The sequence below is a fragment of the Cibotium barometz genome, chromosome 59, assembly GCF_041138505.1.
Source record: "Cibotium barometz isolate CiBa-2024 chromosome 59, ASM4113850v1, whole genome shotgun sequence".
NCBI lineage: Eukaryota > Viridiplantae > Streptophyta > Polypodiopsida > Cyatheales > Cibotiaceae > Cibotium > Cibotium barometz.
This window is the reverse complement of record NC_141104.1, coordinates 28,433,937-28,439,636: the sequence shown is the minus strand read 5'-3', so window position 1 is coordinate 28,439,636 and position 5,700 is coordinate 28,433,937. Positions and strand designations below refer to the sequence as shown.

Below are 5,700 nucleotides of genomic sequence, written 5' to 3'. Positions count from 1 at the left end.
TTTTTGCTAGAACCTCATTCTATTGTAGTGATGTAGGGTTGATGGGATTCAAAGATGTTAAAGTTTTGGTGATAATGGTAAGCAAGTTTTGTTTTAAAAAAGATTCTTGTCTTGTGCTAATTTGTAAAACTTTGAAGGCATGACCTATCTCTTATCTTAAATTTAAATTCAAGGTCATAAGTCATGTGCTAGAGTCAAAGGACCATTTCACTTAATTTAAAGTAAAGGTTATATATTTGTGTGCTAGATATTTGGTGTAGTACCTACTATTTGGGCATACCATGGGGCATTGGCAAATGCACACACCGTGGGTAGGCATGTAAGCTAAAGTGGTTGACATGCATGCCTTATAAGGCCACATGGATATGATATTTTGAAAGCTATACAATCTTTAAGAACTATTATTATCAGCAATTTAACAATTTCATCTATCACAACTTATGTTTGCATTGTTTTGTGTGCAGGGGACTAGGTCCTCTTAATTAACATCGACAAAAAGCGTAATGCTCAAAGCTAGGTGTTTCTTTGTCCATTGCGGGCAGCTACCTCTCTGAGGGCTAGGCATTAGATTTAGAAGCAGTTAGGGCAAAGCAAGAAGTCGACTTAATGTTACATTGCTAGGCAAGTACATTTGAGTTGTCCAAGCGGTGCAAAACACATAACAAAGGGCCCTGCACTAGATTTATAAGCAGAAGGTGGCTGATAAATCAAATTAGTCCCCCACGACCCGACGGAATCGGACGGAGTCACCTACACGTTTTAGAAACTGCCGATTCCGTCACCTACACGTTTTACGCGTGCCGGCTCTAGGTAGATTTTCGGGTGCCAGCCGAGAAGGTGCAGCACCGAATTTGCAGCGTACAAGCAGCGTACACGCCACGAACAGACCGACAGGATTTGCTATAAGGCGGGAAAGAGCAGCAGCTTGCGGAAATCCTTACTCTCTCTCGCCCTCTTCTTCTTCTTATTCTTCTTCCTCTTTTTCACCCAATCACGTCTTGTGCCTCGGATTCTGATCATCTATACTCTGTCGGATCATTTCTCTCTTCTGGAATCTGGTCATCGCTCCCATCTATACTCCCACGCTTCATGTCTCCTGATGGAACCGGTAGCTTCCGCCCAACAGCTTCCAACACTAGTAGTACGTCGCAGCTGCACCACCTGCTGAAGCCAGGATCAGGGCGGCGCAGCGCGACATTGGGGGCTCAAAATTCACTACGGGAAGTAGTTCTGGACGTCCTTGTGGAAGCGTTGGAGGCTCCCCACCACAACAATATCACTTTCAAGGTAGCAACGACTGCCCTAATAGCGGGGTTGCGTTTAAGCGCTAAATTTATAGCTGGTCGCAAGCAAGACAAAGACGTTAAGCTCCAACTCAATATTATTGCCCACTCAAGCCAGCTGCACGTAGATAAAGAATTCGATCCAGAACTTGTCAACTCGATAGCGGCTATTGTACAAAGCCGTGATGCTGAGAAATTGCAGCAGTTGGGAGGGTTGCAGGGGCTGGCCCGGCAGCTTCACACCAACCTGGCCGAGGGCTTGCCCATTGATCAAGCAGCTCCAGATCAGCCCGACAGTCTCGCCAGCAGGCGGAAGCGCGTGTTCGGAGAGAACTCATATCCCCGAAAGGTGGGCAAAACACTTTGGGGATTTTTGTGGGTGGCCTGCAATGATACTACCCTCATCATCCTTATGCTCTGCGCTGCCCTTTCGCTTGGATTCGGCATCAAGAGCGATGGCCTCAAGGAAGGGTGGTATGACGGAGCTAGCATCGCTTTTGCGGTGGTTCTGGTGGTGGTGGTCACCGCCGTGAGCGACTACAAACAATCGAGGCAATTTCAGCGCCTATCCGAGGACAGGGGCAACATCCAAGTGCAGGTGGTGAGAGGCGGCCGGAGGGTTGCTGTGCCCATATTCGATGTCGTGGTCGGGGACATCGTGGAGCTGAGCATCGGAGATCAAGTGCCTGCCGACGGATTGTTTGTGCAAGGTCGATCCCTTGCCATCGACGAGTCTAGCTTCACTGGAGAGAGCGATCACTACCTCCCTGATTCTGAAGAGCAAGCATTCCTCCGGTCCGGGTCCAAGGTGCAAGATGGCTATGGCTCTATGCTCGTCACCGCTGTCGGAATCAACACTGAATGGGGGCGTATGATGGCCCTGCTCAGCGACAACAGCACTGCCGAGGAGACCCCTCTCCAAGCACGCTTGACGAAGGCAGCGACCTTGATCGGTAAGGTGGGCCTCTCCGTGGCATTTGTGGTTCTCATCATCCTGCTTGTATTTTATTTCACTGGCCATTCCAGTAGCGGTGGTGCAATTGCCAAGTTCCAAGCGGGACAAACCAGTGCTACTGAAATTATGGATGCTATAGTCCACATCCTCTCTATTGCTGTGACCATAGTGGTGGTGGCAGTGCCAGAAGGCCTTCCACTCGCTGTGACTCTCACACTAGCTTACTCCATGCGTAAGATGATGGCTGATAATGCTTTGGTGCGCCGGCTTGCGGCTTGTGAAACCATGGGTTCAGCCACGACCATATGCAGCGACAAGACGGGCACGCTCACCATGAACCAGATGACGGTGGTGAAGGCATGGATTGCAGGGAAAATAAACATGTCTGAGGAGGAAGAGGAGTTGGATATATTGATGCGCAGCCTGCCCAGCAAATTGCAGAGCCTACTATTCCAAGGCATTGCCCAAAACAGTATGGGGAGTATCTTCATGCCCAGCTCTTCTAGCCGGCATGGTATAACCGGAGCTACTGGAAAAGAACGAGTAGAGAAACAGTTCGAAGTCACTGGGTCTCCAACGGAGAAGGCTATCCTTTGGTGGGGCTTGAGAGCCGGCATGAGCTTCCAGGAGGTGAGGGCAGAGTCGACCATCCTGCAGGTGGAAACATTCAATTCAACAAAGAAACGTGCTGGTGTGGCCGTGAAGATGTCCGACGAGACAGTTTTGGTTCACTGGAAGGGAGCTGCGGAGATCATTCTGTCCATGTGCCACAGGTGGGTGGACATCGAAGACAACATTGCAATTGAGAAGCCGATGTCTGCTGAGAAGAGGAGGGAGCTCGAAGCCACGATTGAGGGTATGGCATCTTGTAGTTTGCGATGCGTGGCATTTGCGTACTATGACATGACACAGAAACGCAGCATGAAGGTAACTGGTGAGGGTGTGGATCAATGGAGTCAGCTACCGGAGGCTGATCTGACGTTGCTGGCGGTGGTGGGAATGAAAGACCCATGCAGGCCTGGGGTGAAGACTGCAGTGGAGGTTGTAAAAGCAGCAGGCGTGAAGGTGAGAATGGTAACGGGTGACAACTTAGCCACCGCCAAGGCCATCGCTAAGGAGTGTGGGATTTTGGAGGCAACAGAGCAGATGGCCGTGGAGGGGGCCACCCTCCGGAGCTGGACGAAAAGTGAGAGGCAGGAGAAGCTGCCGAGAGTGGCAGTAGTGGCCCGGGCGCTGCCCTCGGACAAGCTGTTGCTAGTGGAGACTCTGCAGTCCATGGGGGAGGTGGTAGCCGTGACGGGCGACGGGACCAACGACGCTCCTGCGCTCCAAAAGGCGGACATAGGCTTGTCTATGGGAGTCGAAGGAACGGAAGTTGCCAAGGAGAGCTCTGACATCATAATCCTGGACGACAATTTCAGCTCCGTTGTCAAGGTGGTAAGGTGGGGGCGATCTGTTTACTTCAACATACAAAAGTTCCTCCAGTTCCAGCTTACGGTCAATGTGGCAGCTCTAACGATCAACTTCGTGGCGGCCGTGACGTCCGGGGACGTGCCACTGACGGCCGTGCAGTTGTTGTGGGTGAACCTGATCATGGATACGTTGGGCGCCTTGGCGCTCGCCACGGAGCCCCCCACTGATGAGCTCATGGCACGCCCACCTGTGGGTCGCCAACAGCCCCTCATCACCAACACCATGTGGCGAAACTTGGCTGTCCAAGCCGCCTACCAAGTTGTTGTCCTCCTTACTCTCCAATTCCGCGGAGTGACAATCCTCGGTCTCTCAGGAAATCCCGACGCCGACATGATCAACCGCACGGTCATCTTCAACACATTCGTGCTATGCCAGCTCTTCAACGAGGTGAATGCTCGCCAGCCCTACCGGCGTAACATCTTCCGGGGCCTACTCGACAACCGCTTGTTCATGGGCATCGTGGCTACGACGCTCGTCCTGCAGGTGGTGATGGTGGAGTTCTTGGAGAGGTTCGCATCCACTGTACGCTTGGACTGGCAGCATTGGCTAGTCTGCATAGCTCTGGCGTCCCTCAGCTGGCCCATCGCTCTGCTTGCCAAGGCAATTCCGGTCCCTACCAATCCAATCAACCTGCGCCAGCTGAACTTGCGCCGATCGGTAGCTGCACCAAGCGACCCCATTTATTAATTCTTTCATCCAATCGAATCACATTTCAACCGTGCCCAGCCCTCGCCACAAAGTGTTGTTTATTCGGGGACACTTCTATGAACTAAAATAAAACCCAAAAAGTAGGGGAGTTTCGATCAATTGGGGGCACTATGCTTCCATAAAAGTCCCATAGGAGTACAGGAGAAGAAAATAATACCATGCTTTCACTCTCTCATAAATCTTTTGTGCTTTATTTTCATAGCTCTATCCCTTATTTTCATAGCTCTATCCCTGCATGTAGAACTAGGTGGCCAAAAGAATGTGGATGATGTCACTCCACTTACTATACTACAAATACACTCGGTGTCATAAACTTGAATACCCTCAAAGGCCTCTGGGAGCATACACTACTACAAATACACTAGGTGTCACTCCATATACTACTACTGCAAATACATTGGGTGTCATAAACCTTAATACCCTTGAAGGCATCTGTGAATCTCGCATTCCAGATATTCCACACCATGATACTGGCAATAATCTCCGAGGTGGGGTCAATATTCAGTGAAGGTGTGTGTATCATTAGGGGATATCACGAACAAAACATCTCTGAGCTATGTTGAGCTTTTCACAATTCCAACCGTGTAGATAGAGCTTCTACTTTCACTACTACATATTAGCCTAATACCGGGGCTTGTACCGGCGCTATTAAACGGGGTCTAAAAAAGCCTCGTCATCGGTATAAGCGCCGGTATAAGCGCCGGTATCGTACCGTCGGTATACCTGTCGGGGGATAATACCGGCGCAGATACCGGCGCCTATACCGACGCTAACCGGGGGTAATACCGGCGCTTAAACCGGCCTTTATACCGACCTGTATACCGACGTCTAAACCGACGCCTATACCTAGGTATATACCGACGCTTAAACCGGCCTTTATACCGACCTGTATACCGGCGCTTAAACCGGCACCTATACCTAGGTATATACCGACGCTGATACCAGGGCAAATACCGACGCTGTAGCAGAAATTTTTTTTTGGGCAGAATAGTGCTGCCTGGCTGTTGCCTAGCTGCCTGCAATGAGCAGGATCAACAACAGCAGACAGACAGCACCATTCTGTCTACAATAGAGCACAAAAACAACCGTGCTCGTTTGCATATTTTCCTGATATCGACAAACAAGAAATTAAATTAAACATTAATACTCAAGAATGTTTTGATCATATTTCATTAGTTTGAAGGTCATCTTACATCATGGTAATGCCTCCCAATTGACGGTCTCTCCTTCTTCTTCAAGCATCTCAAACAAGGCCACAAGGCCATGTTTGTGAGCGTACTT

General features: G+C 50.0%; 1 pseudogene across 1 annotated transcript; it reads left to right on the top strand.

Annotated features, from left to right (window-relative positions):
* The first annotated feature begins 942 nt into the window (after positions 1-942).
* On the top strand, positions 943-4,884 carry LOC147605676 (calcium-transporting ATPase 8, plasma membrane-type pseudogene; annotated as a pseudogene). The gene has a single exon (XR_015265138.1). The product of XR_015265138.1 is annotated as a calcium-transporting ATPase 8, plasma membrane-type pseudogene (transcript).
* The last annotated feature ends 816 nt before the right edge of the window (positions 4,885-5,700 follow it).